Here is an 18,798-nt window from a genome sequence, read left to right as displayed (position 1 = left end):
GCACACTGGCAGTGCTGGAAAGCACATGGGACAGATTGACTCTCTTTCTCCAAAGAAAACTTGACAGCTTCCTCACCAATCCCAGTTGCTTGGACATCTTGGCTGAGGTGAACACCTGGGATTTAAGGCATCACCTAGCAGGGTGATTTCTTCTCCTAGGCTCACTGGTAGGGAGAGAGATGCCGCTCTTGCATTTCTCCCTTTCTGTGGCAGCCTCATCCCTCCTTGTTTTGACTTTCTGACCTTGCTCTGCCCATATCTGTCAGCTGGTCTGCTCTTGTCGAGGCAGGGTTGCTTCTAGCAATCACTTGCTTAGCAAGTTAGCAAGGTAACACGTAGCTAACCCAAGAATTGAGAGGCCAGGTCAAACACCTCACCGCAGAAATCTCAGCGGACTTTGGCCAGTAACTAACTCGGCATTCCAGAAGACCCTACCACGAAATGCTACATGGCTTAAAGCAGCCAGCTAATATGGAAGTTTGGGGAAAAAACCTCCCAACAACTCACCGTCTCCTCTTCCTCCACACAACGATGACACAACACAACACCATCCCGTATAGGACAGAGCCCAAAACTGCCACAGCACCTTCAATGCAGTACTTCCGGAAACTATTATGATCCTCAGCATCTGAGCTGCTCTGGCCTTCTACTCCTGTCAGAAAAAATCTGCACGTTAGTGAGTCCTGCACACTCACGGCAATCTCACAGGAGGTTAGAAATGTCCAAAAAATGATCAATCCCTTCTGCTTGTGGAGGCTACGGCTTCTTCACACATGCCTCTGCCCTCAGCTTCCCAACTTCTCTGGTTCAGAGGGACGTATACCCACCTGGTGCTGCTTTATACAGCTCTTTTATGAATTCATCTAGGTCTGGCGATGACACGTGGGGAGGCTTCTCTGCATTGTCCGCAGGTTTTCTTCCTTGAGGCACGTGAAAGAAAGTATCAAGTTAAAGCTCTCACTAATAAGATACTTAGCAGGAGCGCTTCGTCTGTGAACTCAGCCAGGACTGACGATGCGCCCCTGGCATACCAGGTGAGCTCCAGCACAGGATCCAGACCAGGAGCTGGAGCCACAGCTGCAACCAAACACCCATGAGAAGTTTGTGACATGCACTGTGACAGACACTGGCACAACGGAAGAGCAGAACCTTTGAGGGGATCACGTCATGACATGGCACACGCAATGACAAAGGTCTATACTCCCACACCTGCAAGGGACGCCTCGCTCACATTTGGGCTTGGAGCGGGCAGCTCTCCAAGTAAAAAGCCATCACGTACCCATGCCGTCTCCCAGCCCGTCAGCCCTGGCACTCCGCTGGGAAGCTGCATATCCATCGCCTGCAGCCAGGCCTGTAAACAAACAGAACAGAGAAGCTCCCATGAAATCACACACCTCCGCCCCAAAGTCACCCGCCTCCCAGGTACTACCACACCTCACAGGGCACGCAATACCAATAGTAACTACAATGTGTAGGGCTGGAGTCACTCAGGCTCCACCTGAGTGTCAAGAAAACGGACTGCTCTGGGACCAAAATAAGCCCAAAAGGGGGAAGTTGTTGTCTCAGCTCCCAAATTACTACACTCTGGTTTAGAGTGTAACTACACGTGAAACAAATCTGTGCACAAAGTTCAGGTCAAGCTGACCCACTCTCTGAAGCAGTTATGCATGAAGGGACTTCTCATGAAGGGAGGCAGCCTTAGGAAAGCCGGGAAACAAAGACCAGAGAGCAGTAAGAACACCATTATCTAAGCAATGCGGAACGAAGCCTTCAAGTGAGGAAAGTTTTGGTCGCGAGAGAATACAAGCTGACAAGACCTTGCCATCCGCTGACATCAACAGAAAATTAGGTGAAAATAGGACAAAGACAAATGTGGCAGTGGGAGGTCACCACCTCCAACCCAAATAGGTCCCTCCAGAAGAGGGCAAAACCCTGCCTGGGAAGCATGCGTATTTAGTAAAGTCCTTCACCAGTGTTAGCTGAGGCATAGAAGAGCCCACGGTCTCCCAAAACGAGAGGAAAAGCATGACCAAGGTACCAAAACCACAACTAGAAAGAGGTAAAGCACCACTGACTCAATGCACAGCCCTTCAGTTTAGCTGCCTTCAAGTCAGGTGTCCTGCCTGAAGCTGGGTGTCCAGCCCCCACCTCTCCCTGCCCCCAAGGCGTCACCGAGAGTCTTCTACCCATCAGGGAGAACAACGGGCATGAACCAGGCTGTGAAGCTGGGGCTGCTGCGATCCTGGCCAGGGCATGCCTACAGACGCAACAAAGGCTGCCAGGCTCAGTGACCCCAAGCTGCCTGTGCATCCTCTCTGCCACCCACGGGCAGTCTCCCCTCCGGCAACTGGCAGCAAGGCACGAGCATCTCCAGTTCCTGCCGGCTGGGTACCAACAGCTGCCCACAACAGCTCTGGCCGGGAACGGTGTCACCAGGGCCGCAGCTGTGCCTGGGACTCAGCCTGAACCACAACCCGCAGCAGAGACTCCGGACCATCTCTGCAGCTCACCGGTGCTTGCAAGGCATGAAATCCAGCATCAGTGCAGCAAGGCTCTGATCGATGCCTTTCTGCTTGTGGAGGCTACGGCTTCTCCACACATGCCTCTGCCCTCAGCTTCCCAACTTCTCTGGTTCAGAGGGATGTATACCCACCTGGTGCTGCTTTATCCAGATCTTTCATGATTTCCTCTAGTTCTGGCGATGACACGTGGGGAGGCTTCTCTGCATTGCCAGCAGGTTTTCTTCCTTGAGGCACGTGAAAGAAAGTATCAAGTTAAAGCTCTCACTAATAAGATACTTAGCAGGAGCGCTTCGTCTGTGAACTCAGCCAGGACTGACGATGCGCCCCTGGCATACCAGGTGAGCTCCAGCACAGGATCCAGACCAGGAGCTGGAGCCACAGCTGCAACCAAACACCCATGAGAAGTTTGTGACATGCACTGTGACAGACACTGGCACAACGGAAGAGCAGAACCTTTGAGGGGATCACGTCATGACATGGCACACGCAATGACAAAGGTCTATACTCCCACACCTGCAAGGGACGCCTCGCTCACATTTGGGCTTGGAGCGGGCAGCTCTCCAAGTAAAAAGCCATCACGTACCCATGCCGTCTCCCAGCCCGTCAGCCCTGGCACTCCGCTGGGAAGCTGCATATCCATCGCCTGCAGCCAGGCCTGTAAACAAACAGAACAGAGAAGCTCCCATGAAATCACACACCTCCGCCCCAAAGTCACCCGCCTCCCAGGTACTACCACACCTCACAGGGCACGCAATACCAATAGTAACTACAATGTGTAGGGCTGGAGTCACTCAGGCTCCACCTGAGTGTCAAGAAAACGGACTGCTCTGGGACCAAAATAAGCCCAAAAGGGGGAAGTTGTTGCCTCAACTCCCAAATTACTACACTCTGGTTTGGAGTGTAACTACACGTGAAACAAATCTGTGCACAAAGTTCAGGTCAAGCTGACCCACTCTCTGAAGCAGTTATGCATGAAGGGACTTCTCATGAAGGGAGGCAGCCTTAGGAAAGCCGGGAAACAAAGACCAGAGAGCAGTAAGAACACCATTATCTAAGCAATGCAGAACGAAGCCTTCAAGTGAGGAAAGTTTTGGTCGCGAGAGAATACAAGCTGACAAGACCTTGCCATCCGCTGACATCAACAGAAAATTAGGTGAAAATAGGACAAAGACAAATGTGGCAGTGGGAGGTCACCACCTCCAACCCAAATAGGTCCCTCCAGAAGAGGGCAAAACCCTGCCCGGAGAGCATGCATAAAGACCTTCAGCACAGCTGTCTCAGGATGGGTACAATTTTGCTGTAGAAGGAAGAAACGTGTAATCAGTCCTGTGTATGATAAGGAAGGTGCAATATACTATGAGGTATAAGAAGTGTGCACTGGACGGGAGAAGGGAGGGAAGATTCCATCGTATCTTCTGGGATCTGTCGACAGGCTGAACCTGACTTCTCCCACATAGAGATGCCAACTGGGTAAGAACTATATTCAGTGACTATCTCATACCAGCTTTTATTAGCTGCCTTGTTTTAAGCTTGATTTGCAGTTACTATATTATCACCAGCAGTCTTTGAACCTTATTCTTTCATAAACTAGCAGTTTGTATAATAAAAATCTTGAGCTTGTGTAAGTCTCTGGAGATCTGAATAACTGATATAAGGATCTGGCTCAGTGACGTTGAATAGGTTAGTTGAATCACTACAGTGGGCTGTCAAAACGCAGGTAGCGGGCTAGCTGGTCGCCCATGAGGGTATCGTCTGTCTGGGGAAATTGACAGGTTGATCAAATATGAAGGGTTTGAGGAATCCCCCTTCTTAATGTGACACACCTGTTGGCTGGGACCGGAAAGCTTTCAAAGTACTGTTTCCAGGCCACGTGCAACACCCTTCAAAGACCAGGTGGACAAACATACAGCCTCTTAGGAATTCTTACTGGGACAACTCTACTGGGCACTAAAGAAGCCCACAGGAAAGGACTGGAGGGAAAAAAAAAAAAATCACCATTTTTTTGTCTCATAGAGAAGTGCCTACTTCTGAGACTACTGAGAGTCTGCTGCACCACAGCTGCCCTGTTACTTCCCCTGGCCTGCGAGATGGGGCTGTGTGTTGGGGACCTGGGGTTGCCCAAGGAGAGCACTGCAGGGCTAGAGCAGGAATGCTCCCGTCTTCCTGAATGGACATCTCCCAAGGACAGATGTCCCCAAAGCTGATAGCCAGAGCGCAGCCCAGGAGCAGTGGAGTCACGGCACCAGGCACAGCTGTGACCCAGCCAGAGGACAAGCACTCCCGTGGACTAATGCCTGGCCCTGCTGTGCAGCTCTGGCCCCGACTCGCAGGCCGGGGAAGGCTGCCACACCACACTGCCCAGGGTTGGGTTCCAGCCCTCACCCGCCAACCTACCTAATCGCCACGGAGCAGCCCAAGTGTCCTGGGCTTGCAGGGCCACCAGGAGGAAGAGGATAAGGGTGCAGGAGAGGGACACAGCCCCCTGTGCCTGCACCATGCTGCTGCTGCTGCTGCTGCTGCTGCAGTCACCACTGCTGCTGCTGCAGTCACCACTGCTGCTGCTGCTGCTGGCACTGAGGGACCACGCCCATGGCACAACGCATCACGGTGTGGAACACTGGGGCTTGTGACCTCACAGCCCAGCTTCCTCAGGGCAGCCATGCCCCCGGCATGCTGCCACCCACCCAAGCACCCCCCTGGCACACCCCACCCCAGGAACGCAGGGCTTCCAGTGGAGACCGAGACTGACACTGCGCTAAGGAGTGTTTTGACTGTCTAGAGCTTGATGATAGTGATGAAAGGGTCGAGTGTTTATGGGTACGAACGAGGGGAAAGGCCAGCAATGCAGATATCATGGTGGGAGGCTCTTAAGACCACCACAGCAGGATGAAGAGGCAGATGAAATATTCTATCAATCAGCAGCTGGGAGAAATCTCACGATCGCTACCCTTGTTCTCATGAGGGAATTGAGCTTCCCAGATGTCTGCTGGAAATACAGTACAGCAGAGAGGAAAGGCTCTAGGAGGTTCCTGAGCTGTGCGGACGAGACCTTCCTGACCCAGCTGGTGAGGGAGCCTGCTAGGGAAGGAGCACCCTGCAGCTGTTGTTTGCTAACAGAGAAGGACTTGTGGGTGATGTGATGGCTGGAGGCCATCTGGGCCATGGCCATCGTGAAATGTTAAGAGGTTTGATTCTTGAGAAGTAAGGAGGGGGGGCAGCAGAACTGCTCCCTTGGACTTCCAGAGAGCAGACTGCATCTGTCCTCTTTTTGAATAAAAATGCCGCGGTTTAGATATACGACTTATTTATAGAATTACAAGCATGGAAAACCAGTCTTTTCCATAAGAAAGCAACTACGGAACCTCTTCACTGACAGTAAATACCTCAATACGTGAGTACCCCATGCCACATGCCAATACCAACTCCAATGCAACATAACTGAAATACCTCCACTGGAAATACCAGTTCTGCAATTAAGTCTTGAGCTTTCCTTACAGAGCCTGCCACACCACCCGCTAGCATGTTCCGTTAACCTCCCAAACATTGGCCTTGAGAACCTGAGCGTGAAGCTGTTCTCAAGCACAAGCATGGAAATCCAACCATCAGTGGTCCGAGAGGTATGCAAAGATGAACATCTATGTCTCCCCTGTTGACACTCATGAGGATAGGAAGCCAGAAGAGCTGTTCAGTTACCCAAGTCTAAATAGGTTTAGTATCTTTACTGAAAGCTGGCGAGACACAAGCCTAAGAAATCTTTGCTCCATATCTAACCATCGCTGAAACACTGAATCGAAAGGAAGTAAAGGAAGATAGAAGACATGCCAGGTCTGCCAAGCAAAGAACATGAGGAAGTTTCTCAGTGCACAGAAGCACAGCTGCAGACAGAGTTCCTGCTGACAAGCAGGCAGCAGGAGTGAACTTCATCCATTTGGGACCCTTTGAGAACACCAAGCACCCAGATAGTGCTGAAGGATGCTTTGTACATAGGGGACCCTCGGAGAGAAGCAGACATGTCCAGTTTTATTCCCTGGGAAAGTGCCCTGACACTGTCCTGCCTCTCAGGTGGCGTAGGACAATTAAAATACAGGAACTTATTAGTAAGCATGGGCTAATTCCTGGCCCACTGTGATGCTAACAGTAGCCCACAAATCTCTCAACTAGTTTTGCTCAGCCTGTATTTATGACAGTTACATTGCTCTATGTTGTGGGGGAAAGCAGGTGACACAGCTTGCCCCCTTGATGCACAGGGCTGCGTTTCAAAGGACTACGACAATCGCAGAAGAGCACAGCATAGAACAGCTTATACGTAATTAAGTATCACATCACAAAACATACTGCATGCATCTATCCATGAAAATGGGGTTTACGTAGGCACATGCAAAATGGGTCTGCTGCTCAAAACCCAGCAAATCCTGATTTTAAAAAATCATATACTGAAGTGTAAGACGACATAATTTTGGGTTTGTTGCTAAATCCCCATGTCGATGTAACTCCTTCACTGCCATCTGAAATCGTTCAGCTTAAGGCACTTTCCACATCAAGCAAAGAAAGCTCAACTCAGAAGGCAAAGATCCTTCTTAAGGGAACGGATCATCTCTAACTGCAAGACACCTTCCCGCCCACTGAAACATAGCAGCAGAGTTAGAAGCAGCTTTTAAATTCCAAGTGGAGAGGTGCAAAGTTTGAAAACTACAGGACATTCTCTTCCTAGCACAAAATAATCAACTTTTTCCCACTTCTCTGCAAACCTTAACCCCAGTGTTTTGTGTTTTTCACACTGCAGCACAGAAAGCCAGTACCCACAGCTGCACAAGGACTTCCAGTGCCAGTGTGCAAAGCATCGAGGAGTCTGGGCTCAGTCTTGGCAGTACAGGAGTGATCCACCTCAAATGCACTGCACAGTCTGCACCTGGGGGTATCACAGGTCAATAGTTAATCACTGCTTTTCCTCCCAGTAACAATAAAAAGAGAAAAAAAGAAAATCTCCTTACATCCACGGCTCTTCTTTACAGGCTAGAGGCTTATGGAAGTGATGACCCATGTCACCCAACATTCAAGACACCTTTTGAACAATTTTCAGAACTGTCCCCAAACCCCCAGATCTTACACAACAATCAGTCCAAAGAAAGTACAGAGGTCTCTGCGCTACTGGACACATGCAGGAACACTTGTGTTTACTGGACACCTTTGTAAAGGGAAAAGGCATTACACCAGCGTACCAGATCCTTGCCCAAAAGACTTTTCAAACCACCTGTTTGTTGACGCAGTCACTGCACTTCAACCCTTCCACCCACGACAACATCCTCTCAGGGGGCAGACTTGCCTGCTCTTGATCACAGAATCAGTCAGCAGAGTTCATATTGAACCAAGCTAAAAACTGGGCCCAACCTCTACGTTCACGGTTGGGATACACGGCTCCTATCACAGGGCTCACATGGCAGTCCCACCTGGGTTACGTATCTGAAGTTGCATTTCCCACGGGTCAAATATTCCTCTTCATATCTGCCTTGAAACTGAGGGCTCATGGTCAGCGAGAGAAGAGAGTTCCTTGCCTCCTGTGCAGTCAGGTCACGTTCCCCTGCTAAAGGCAGCCTGCTCAGGCCTCCCATTTGTGTACAATCTGTTAAAAGAGTAAAATCAAGTCTGAAGGTTACTCATTTGCTTCCTTAAACACCCTACCATTTGCAGCATTCGGCCCCCAGAAGATGACTTCTGACATCGCAACTTCTCCAAGCAACCTGCTATAAAAGGCAGTTCAACAGAATCACCGACAGCCAGGTCTGTACCCTTGGGGAGACACTTTCAAAGCTCTTTGGAGGATCGCACTGGATCTGTGTGCTTTAGACCCCACTGCGTGGATTTACTGTTTTACTGGCAAAGGTTTTATGTACCACACGTGAACATCTTCAAAACACCTACTGTCATGGTCTCATGCGTAAACAGACACAATGATTCTCTAATATCACACATGAAGAACTCAATGGATGCTCCTACCAAGGCAGTGGTTCCCTTCTGTAGCCACTGAACAAGCAAAAGGATGGATCAGAACGACATTATCAAGCTCTGAAGCAAAATTTCTGTCTTCCTTTAGCTGTAATTTAGAGCTTCATTGAGTGCTGAAGAGTGTCAGCCTGACAGCTCTGAAGCATGAAGAGCTTGATCCTCTGTGCCAGAACCACACCGGCACTGGCCACACAAGCTGCCTGCGTACTCACAGGGTCAGGGTCAGGGTCCGGGTCCGGGTCCGGGTCTGTACTGCCCTGCCACCGCAACACAGAAGTGAGGAAAGTGAAATGGAGATAGAAGTGTTCATTTTCCACGTAGTTGATGCTGGCAGCTTCTTGCCTCCAGCATTCCTGCACCTCAGGAGCCTGGGAAATGACAACAAATGTGGAAGTTTCTGAAAATAATATTTGCCTAACACACCACAGCGTAGCACTTCCGTATGCCCACACCACACCTCTGGCTCCCAGCTGCTCTCCTGTGCTTCCCTTTAGCTACCTGGGAGGCACCTTTTCCATCTCCTCAGATCTGGCCAGCTGAAGAACACCCAGCTCATGGCTCTAACATTCTTCCCCTTCCTCTCAACATCTTCCTGGTGGTCTCAGCTTTCTGCCCTCCAGATTAGGGCCTTATCATAACAGGACAAGGATAGCACTGGGGTTTTTTTCTGTAAGGAAGCCAAATACTTAAAACTCTTAATTAAAATATAAAAATTAAGAGGAAGGGAAAAGCCAAAATGACAGCCAAGTGGAAGTTTCATTTGGTGCTCAAACCACCTGAATACTTATGCTGCAGCTGCAGCCGAGAGCTGGCCCTTAGATGCCTGATCAGGATAAAGCCCCAAATCCTGCCACTAAGGTTTCAAATGACAAAATAACATCATCTAAGGGAAGGCAAAATGCATAAACACAAACATCGCCGTATGTTTACAGGGCCTTCACAGCACAGTGGTTCTCTGATGGCACCCAGAACTTAGCAGTATGAAGAATTACAAAGGTCAAGTGCTATTTATAAGCAATGCACCCTTAAATCAACACTAGTGACAAAAGAGCCAAGCACTTGACTTGCAGAACGGCAGATGATTCGTGACTTTCTCCACAGCTTCTACTACTGATGAAGCTTACAACCACCTCACCATTTGGGAACGACATCCGTTGCTAGTGTTGCTCTGGTTGGAAACTCAGCAGGCTGGCACGTTCATTCCTTCAGAGCCAGAAGGAATTTGTCATTACAGGAATTCTCATGCCACTGAACTGGCAGCAAGGTACACAAGCCTCTTAATCCCTTTTTATACTTCTATGCTTGTGCCATAAAACCATTCTCCACTCTCCATCTCACCACCTCTCCAAGCAGAAAAGTCCCATCTGCCACACACTTGTCACAAACTACACAGGATATGACACAGGTTTCAAATACATCAGAAAGTATCAAATCAGAAACTTTAAAACATAAAAGAAAATTAAAAAAAGGTGGCAGTGGGAAATTATTTTCTACCTTGACTGTGAGGTTCACAAGCTGCTAGTAGTTAACGTTAATGGCTCACTATTTCAAGGTCGCTGCTAGTAGTTAACATTAATGGCTCACTATTTCAAGGTCGTGATGGCAACAGTTCTGCAATGTGTGGATATCAGCGAGAGAATTGCTGCCTTGCACCAGTTCAGGTGCTCCACCTATACCTTGTCACAGATTTGATTTTTTTTGTTGTTGTTTTAAATGCTTATCAGGGTAGGATCTGCCTACCAAGACCAGATTTTAAGTGAAGTTACATTATGCTGCTCTTGATTTAAATGCAGCAAGATAGCTCCACTGCTACATTCAGCCACAAGAACGTAAACACCTCCAGCTCCATAGACACCCATACATTATTTTTGTAAGGAACAAATGACTAAACATGGAACAACACTATGAAAAAAGCAAAAGAATGCACACAATCAGCATTTCCCTATTTGGACCAAAACCCGAACATCTCTAACAGCAGGTAAGTCTGAATTAAAAATCAACCACATCCAGATCCCAAATGGGGTAGGGGTTATTGTACGCCACAGACCCGGACTTGACTGTTGAAGGAAATCACGCACTACGGAAAATTTGTGGTGGTTCTGCGGAAGTTTAACTAGAGCCTTGGCAACTTCACTTGGGACATGAAAGGTACGTGCGCTACAGTACCACCCACAATAAAGGAAACTAGTCTCGCAGTTTGAGTTCAGCACCACATCCGCAAACCAAATGAGGCTGCTACATTTGAGGAACACTGATGGAAACCTCACCTGCCATCCCAAAGTTATGCTACGGCATTTCTTCCCTTTTTGCCACCTTCCTCAGCCTTGGTACAGATTCTTTTGCAGAATCTGAAGCAAGGGCCCACAGCTTCTTCCTGTTTCTAACAGTGAATGTCTGGGTTTCACACGTTGGTTTCTTGTGCGGTGCCAATAAGACCCAACACTCGCCTTCATAAATGCATCTGTACACTAGGCAAGAAAAGGAAAATTACCAGTCACGACATTGTACTGCTCACAGGGCAACAGAGTGCCCCACTCGTAAGAGGATTGAAGACAGTAAATTACCCTCAAATATCTTCATAAAGAAGCACAGTTTAATCATGTGCTTTTAATCTGACCACTGACACAATCTAACAAGAAGACACATTAAGGGAAGCAGAGCTGTAGTTAAAAAAGTGGGGCTTCTCTTTCCTCTCCTGAGGGTTTACCATCCAGAGCTGGCTGAAGTTCTGAACCTGTAAACCGCTCCCCCATGCTTGTATGCTCGCTCTGGGAAACAAAGACAGCTGTTTGAATTCTTTTGCAGGTACAATCTTTCTTTACTTTTGAGTTGGAATGAAATTAAAAGCTGCCATCAGTCCCTCTTATGGCACAGAGACACACCTATGTTCCATGCACATGCCTGCCCAGAAACGCATGCAGAGGGAAACCATCCCTTGGGTATCAAACACAGAAACAGCACTGAAAACCTTGACTTCTGAGAGTCCCTGCAGCGTTCTCCCAGGTCAGTACACAGCATGCTTGTGGCAGGATCACCACTGCGTGTGCGTCACTTGCTTTCGTTTCCATCTTCATCTCTAACCTGGCACTTGCCACCTCCAGAATGCAGCATGCATAAAAGCAATTCCGTTTACTACAAGCACAGCACCGTGTGAACCTTCTGCATGAAGCCCGGCATTTAAAGAAATTGCTATAAAGAATAAAAATCTGCCGGCACCACTGACACACAGACACGCTGTGTTTTCTGAAGAGGGACGATACATTAAACCTGCAAACTAAGGACTGCGACAGCTCGCTCCTTGCCCCTCTTCTTTTGCCCTCAGGCTGGTGCAGGAGCTCCTTTCACCAGAGCAGGCACACCACAGACACAGCCTCACCGAGGGGAAGGGTGGGGAGGGGATAAGGGCAGAGCGGGAAAGGAAAGACCCACAGAAGCAGCTTTGCCGCCCACTGCCAAAGTCACAAGCCGCTCACGGATCCTGTCCCCTCGCCCTGCCTGTGCTGGTCTTTGCCTCCGTCCCCCTTCCCGCCCCTCCGCTCCTCTCCCTAGCCCTCTCTCCTGCTGCTGATCCTGCATTCCTTGCGGCACCCCCCTGCCCCTCTGTCTCTGTCCCGCTCCATCCCTCTGCCCGCTCCTCGTCAGTCCCTGTCCCTTCTCCATCCCTGTCCAGCCCCTCCTGCTCTCCCTGCCCCTCTCCAGCCACCCCTCCGCCTTGACCCACCTCTCCCTGCTGCTCAGTGCCTCCCTTCCCCTCGTCTCTGCCCACGGGGGCTCCGGGGCTGGGGCCTGTGCTCGGGCAGTCCCGGGAAGGGGCCACGGGGCCTACAGGGCCCGGGCTGGGGGCTGGTGTCCCCCCAGGGCCTGACTGCTGGGCAGGGATGTCCCATGGCCTGCTGGGGGAAGGCGTGCCCCGGGGCATGCTGGGAGCTGTAGGCCCGGGGCCGCCTCATGGCCAGGTTGTTCCCGGGGCATGCTGGGAGCTGTAGGCCCAGGACTGCCCCATGGCCAGGTTGTTCCCAGGGCATGCTGGGAGCTGTAGGCCCGGGGCCGCCCCATGGCCAGGTTGTTCCCGGGGCATGCTGGGAGTTGTAGGCCCAGGGCCGCCCCATGCCCAGGTTGTTCCCGGGGCATGCTGGGAGTTGTAGGCCCAGGGCTGCCCCATGGCCATGTTGTTCCCGGGGCATGCTGGGAGCTGTAGGCCCGGGGCTGCCCCATGGCCAGGTTGTTCCCGGGGCATGCTGGGAGCTGTAGGCCCGGGGCCACCCCATGCCCAGGTTGTTCCCGGGGCATGCTGGGAGTTGTAGGCCCGGGGCCGCCCCATGCCCAGGTTGTTCCCGGGGCATGCTGGGAGCTGTAGGCCCAGGACTGCCCCATGGCCAGGTTGTTCCTGCAGCATGCTGGGAGCTGTAGGCCCAGGGCCGCCCCATGGCCAGGTTGTTCCCGGGGCATGCTGGGAGCTGTAGGCCCAGGACTGCCCCATGGCCAGGTTGTTCCTGCAGCATGCTGGGAGCTGTAGGCCCAGGGCCGCCCCATGCCCAGGTTGTTCCTGCAGCATGCTGGGAGCTGCCATTGCCCCATCCTCAGCCTCCTGGCAGCCGTGTTGGGCTGGGCAGGCACAGCCTGTGCTGGGGCTGTGGCCCGGCTGAGGGGACCTGTGGCCGGCCGTGGGGCGAGGGATGCCCCTTGGGCTGGCACAGGGGTGTCTGTTGCCTGCTGGCTGCCCGGGGGTTCTGTGGGGAGGTTCCAGCCCCCCGCTGTGCCAGGCCCCGTGGCAGCTGGAGTCAGGCCTGGCCGGGGCAGCCCTGGGGGTGAGCTGAGAGCTAAGGAGGGAAAGAGGCGCCGGCAGGTGCCCCGGGCACAGGCACCGGGCACCCCGACTCGCAGAGCCCCCTGGAGCCGCCCCGGCGTCTGTAGGTCCTGCAGGAATAGGGCTAGCGTGTTTTTCTGCTGACTCCGACAGGGCTCTGGCTACACCTGTCCTGCTGAGGGACTGGGAACATGCAGCTGCCTGGGAGAGTCACCAGCCAGAGTATGAGTGCTCCAGCCTTGTTTCCCTTGCTGGAAAACACTTCATTTTTAAATACGGCCTCTCAGCGGCGAGATCCAGGCAGTCGGGATTGCTTCCTGTAGGGAGCACGCTGGTGACTGGAGGCTGCTGCCTTCAGTGGCAGAGCTGGACATTTCTCCTCGCTGACAGGATTAAGTTATAAAGAATCACTCGAGAGGCTGCAGCTAAAGCAGTGATTGACTCGACCTATTGAATAAGCTCAGTAAGGGGTGGCAAGCTTTCTGAGGCACCTGGGCTATACCAATTGATGAGGTTAGTAGGGTAACGGTGTGTTGCCTTCAAGACCATACAGCACAGAGAATAAATGAAGGTCTATAACAACAAGTAGAGTACAGGTGCCCCAGGAAAGTTCAGCTGAAGTTCACCAGGTTCTTGAAGCTTGTTTGATTATCAGAGTTCCTGAGGTTGGGCCTCACTTGCCAGGACAGTGTAATCTTCAGTTCTCCCTTCCTTTCTGCCTTAGGTTGAAAACAGCTCTTCTGTTTCTGTCCCCATCTTCAAACAATTCCACAAGAACATCATAGGAAAGGAGGTGCCAACATCCAGAAGGTGAGATATCTTTCCTAACTCAATTGCTTGTGATGATCACTGCCTGCAGCAAAATCCCACTGGATGCTCTCTCCTGCTCATTGGTGATGTCAAATACAGCCTGCAAGGGCTTTTCTGAGATGATTTTTTTTTTCCTTTGTGGCGGATTTGTGAAGAAAGCCAACGCCAAATTTGATCTCCCAGCAAAGAACAGCAACTCGGAGACGATTGTTATCACAGGCAAGAGAGCAAACTGTGAGATGGGGAAACGCTGACATTTGCACTCAGGCAGAGCCAAAATGCTCCATGGCACCACCCATACACAGCTCCACCAGAGAAGGTGCCAGAAAGGACTTCTGTTTGTGGTTCTCACTTCAAGTTGTTTACAGGCCTGGCTGTAGGCGATGGATACGCAGCCTCCCAGCTGGTTGCCAGGGCTGATGGGCTGGGAGACGGCATGGGTAGGTGATGGCTTTATACTTTGAGAGCTGCCCGCTCAAAGCCCAAATGTGAGCGAGGGCTCTCTTGCAGATGGGGGAGCATAGACCCTCTTCACAACTTCCTCACATGTTCTCACCCATAATTTCGATACAATGGGTGTGGGGAGCATGTCTGACTGGCCTGTCAGAAACCCCATGCCTCAGCCCAGACTACAGCCCACAACTTGCAAATTCCTGCTTTTGTTGTTGTTAAGACCAAGGCAATTGTGCTACTGCTCTGTGTTTATTTTTGTGCTGTTCTTCAGCAATACATGGTTGACCACTGAAGCCTGGTGGCTGTCCTGAACTGGTAGGGGGCCAGTTCCCTGGTACTCTGTGGCAGATGGTCCAGTTTTCCAGGCATGGATGATGGGCGCTGGTGTCGGGTCTGGCTCTCAGTACATGCTGGGATGTGCAGGACGGCTGTCTGAGCGCAAGGGTCAGCTGCTGCTGTTGGCCTGTTTTCTCGCAGCGAGGCGCCTGTGGAGAGAGGAGGCTGCTGAGACCTACAGCTGTGGTGCTGTATGGGGGTTAGGGTGGGGGCAGTACCCAGTGCACTGTGGGATGCACATGGGAGCTGTGGGCACAGAGAGATCTCTTCAAAAAGTGGGCTCCCTGCACCCGTCGGCTGAGGCTCTGCTCGCCTGCCCATGGCTTGTCTCCTCTCGGCCCTGACCATCCTGACCTGCCTGCTCTGCCCATGCTGGAAAGGAGACCTGACTCCAGCAGACTGAGGGGAGCAAAGCTGGGCACGGCACTGCAGGGCTAGGAGAGCCTCCTGTTCTCTCTCTCATGCTTGTGGAGTCCAGCACTCAGCTCCCCTGTCCATCCCTGACCAGACAAGGGGACAGCCTCGGCTCTCTATTCGGTGGGGTGCTCTGAAGAGAGGATGCTCTCTGCAGAATACGTATCCAGAGCCCTGCGCAGGCAAAACCCCTGCCCGTGCGGACAACACGCACACTGGCAGTGCTGGAAAGCACATGGGACAGATTGACTCTCTTTCTCCAAAGAAAACTTGACAGCTTCCTCACCAATCCCAGTTGCTTGGACATCTTGGCTGAGGTGAACACCTGGGATTTAAGGCATCACCTAGCAGGGTGATTTCTTCTCCTAGGCTCACTGGTAGGGAGAGAGATGCCGCTCTTGCATTTCTCCCTTTCTGTGGCAGCCTCATCCCTCCTTGTTTTGACTTTCTGACCTTGCTCTGCCCATATCTGTCAGCTGGTCTGCTCTTGTCGAGGCAGGGTTGCTTCTAGCAATCACTTGCTTAGCAAGTTAGCAAGGTAACACGTAGCTAACCCAAGAATTGAGAGGCCAGGTCAAACACCTCACCGCAGAAATCTCAGCGGACTTTGGCCAGTAACTAACTCGGCATTCCAGAAGACCCTACCACGAAATGCTACATGGCTTAAAGCAGCCAGCTAATATGGAAGTTTGGGGAAAAAACCTCCCAACAACTCACCGTCTCCTCTTCCTCCACACAACGATGACACAACACAACACCATCCCGTATAGGACAGAGCCCAAAACTGCCACAGCACCTTCAATGCAGTACTTCCGGAAACTATTATGATCCTCAGCATCTGAGCTGCTCTGGCCTTCTACTCCTGTCAGAAAAAATCTGCACGTTAGTGAGTCCTGCACACTCACGGCAATCTCACAGGAGGTTAGAAATGTCCAAAAAATGATCAATCCCTTCTGCTTGTGGAGGCTACGGCTTCTTCACACATGCCTCTGCCCTCAGCTTCCCAACTTCTCTGGTTCAGAGGGACGTATACCCACCTGGTGCTGCTTTATACAGCTCTTTTATGAATTCATCTAGGTCTGGCGATGACACGTGGGGAGGCTTCTCTGCATTGTCCGCAGGTTTTCTTCCTTGAGGCACGTGAAAGAAAGTATCAAGTTAAAGCTCTCACTAATAAGATACTTAGCAGGAGCGCTTCGTCTGTGAACTCAGCCAGGACTGACGATGCGCCCCTGGCATACCAGGTGAGCTCCAGCACAGGATCCAGACCAGGAGCTGGAGCCACAGCTGCAACCAAACACCCATGAGAAGTTTGTGACATGCACTGTGACAGACACTGGCACAACGGAAGAGCAGAACCTTTGAGGGGATCACGTCATGACATGGCACACGCAATGACAAAGGTCTATACTCCCACACCTGCAAGGGACGCCTCGCTCACATTTGGGCTTGGAGCGGGCAGCTCTCCAAGTAAAAAGCCATCACGTACCCATGCCGTCTCCCAGCCCGTCAGCCCTGGCACTCCGCTGGGAAGCTGCATATCCATCGCCTGCAGCCAGGCCTGTAAACAAACAGAACAGAGAAGCTCCCATGAAATCACACACCTCCGCCCCAAAGTCACCCGCCTCCCAGGTACTACCACACCTCACAGGGCACGCAATACCAATAGTAACTACAATGTGTAGGGCTGGAGTCACTCAGGCTCCACCTGAGTGTCAAGAAAACGGACTGCTCTGGGACCAAAATAAGCCCAAAAGGGGGAAGTTGTTGCCTCAACTCCCAAATTACTACACTCTGGTTTGGAGTGTAACTACACGTGAAACAAATCTGTGCACAAAGTTCAGGTCAAGCTGACCCACTCTCTGAAGCAGTTATGCATGAAGGGACTTCTCATGAAGGGAGGCAGCCTTAGGAAAGCCGGGAAACAAAGACCAGAGAGCAGTAAGAACACCATTATCTAAGCAATGCAGAACGAAGCCTTCAAGTGAGGAAAGTTTTGGTCGCGAGAGAATACAAGCTGACAAGACCTTGCCATCCGCTGACATCAACAGAAAATTAGGTGAAAATAGGACAAAGACAAATGTGGCAGTGGGAGGTCACCACCTCCAACCCAAATAGGTCCCTCCAGAAGAGGGCAAAACCCTGCCCGGAGAGCATGCATAAAGACCTTCAGCACAGCTGTCTCAGGATGGGTACAATTTTGCTGTAGAAGGAAGAAACGTGTAATCAGTCCTGTGTATGATAAGGAAGGTGCAATATACTATGAGGTATAAGAAGTGTGCACTGGACGGGAGAAGGGAGGGAAGATTCCATCGTATCTTCTGGGATCTGTCGACAGGCTGAACCTGACTTCTCCCACATAGAGATGCCAACTGGGTAAGAACTATATTCAGTGACTATCTCATACCAGCTTTTATTAGCTGCCTTGTTTTAAGCTTGATTTGCAGTTACTATATTATCACCAGCAGTCTTTGAACCTTATTCTTTCATAAACTAGCAGTTTGTATAATAAAAATCTTGAGCTTGTGTAAGTCTCTGGAGATCTGAATAACTGATATAAGGATCTGGCTCAGTGACGTTGAATAGGTTAGTTGAATCACTACAGTGGGCTGTCAAAACGCAGGTAGCGGGCTAGCTGGTCGCCCATGAGGGTATCGTCTGTCTGGGGAAATTGACAGGTTGATCAAATATGAAGGGTTTGAGGAATCCCCCTTCTTAATGTGACACACCTGTTGGCTGGGACCGGAAAGCTTTCAAAGTACTGTTTCCAGGCCACGTGCAACACCCTTCAAAGACCAGGTGGACAAACATACAGCCTCTTAGGAATTCTTACTGGGACAACTCTACTGGGCACTAAAGAAGCCCACAGGAAAGGACTGGAGGGAAAAAAAAAAAAATCACCATTTTTTTGTCTCATAGAGAAGTGCCTACTTCTGAGACTACTGAGAGTCTGCTGCACCACAGCTGCCCTGTTACTTCCCCTGGCCTGCGAGATGGGGCTGTGTGTTGGGGACCTGGGGTTGCCCAAGGAGAGCACTGCAGGGCTAGAGCAGGAATGCTCCCGTCTTCCTGAATGGACATCTCCCAAGGACAGATGTCCCCAAAGCTGATAGCCAGAGCGCAGCCCAGGAGCAGTGGAGTCACGGCACCAGGCACAGCTGTGACCCAGCCAGAGGACAAGCACTCCCGTGGACTAATGCCTGGCCCTGCTGTGCAGCTCTGGCCCCGACTCGCAGGCCGGGGAAGGCTGCCACACCACACTGCCCAGGGTTGGGTTCCAGCCCTCACCCGCCAACCTACCTAATCGCCACGGAGCAGCCCAAGTGTCCTGGGCTTGCAGGGCCACCAGGAGGAAGAGGATAAGGGTGCAGGAGAGGGACACAGCCCCCTGTGCCTGCACCATGCTGCTGCTGCTGCTGCTGCTGCTGCAGTCACCACTGCTGCTGCTGCAGT

General features: G+C 51.4%; 1 long non-coding RNA gene across 1 annotated transcript; it reads right to left on the bottom strand.

The window, feature by feature from the left end:
- Positions 1-14,265: 14,265 nt before the first annotated feature.
- On the bottom strand, positions 14,266-16,803 carry LOC308069524. The gene is made up of 3 exons (XR_013930438.1): positions 16,383-16,803; positions 16,063-16,207; positions 14,266-15,080 (listed from the first exon to the last, which is right to left on the bottom strand). It is a non-coding gene; the product is annotated as an uncharacterized lncRNA (long non-coding RNA).
- Between the last annotated feature and the right edge of the window lie 1,995 nt (positions 16,804-18,798).

The sequence above is a fragment of the Falco punctatus genome (genome assembly GCF_963210335.1).
Source record: "Falco punctatus genome assembly, chromosome: 9".
In the NCBI taxonomy this organism is placed as follows: Eukaryota; Metazoa; Chordata; class Aves; order Falconiformes; family Falconidae; genus Falco; species Falco punctatus.
The sequence above is the reverse complement of the archived record's forward strand: the minus strand, read 5'-3'. Positions and strand labels throughout refer to the sequence as shown.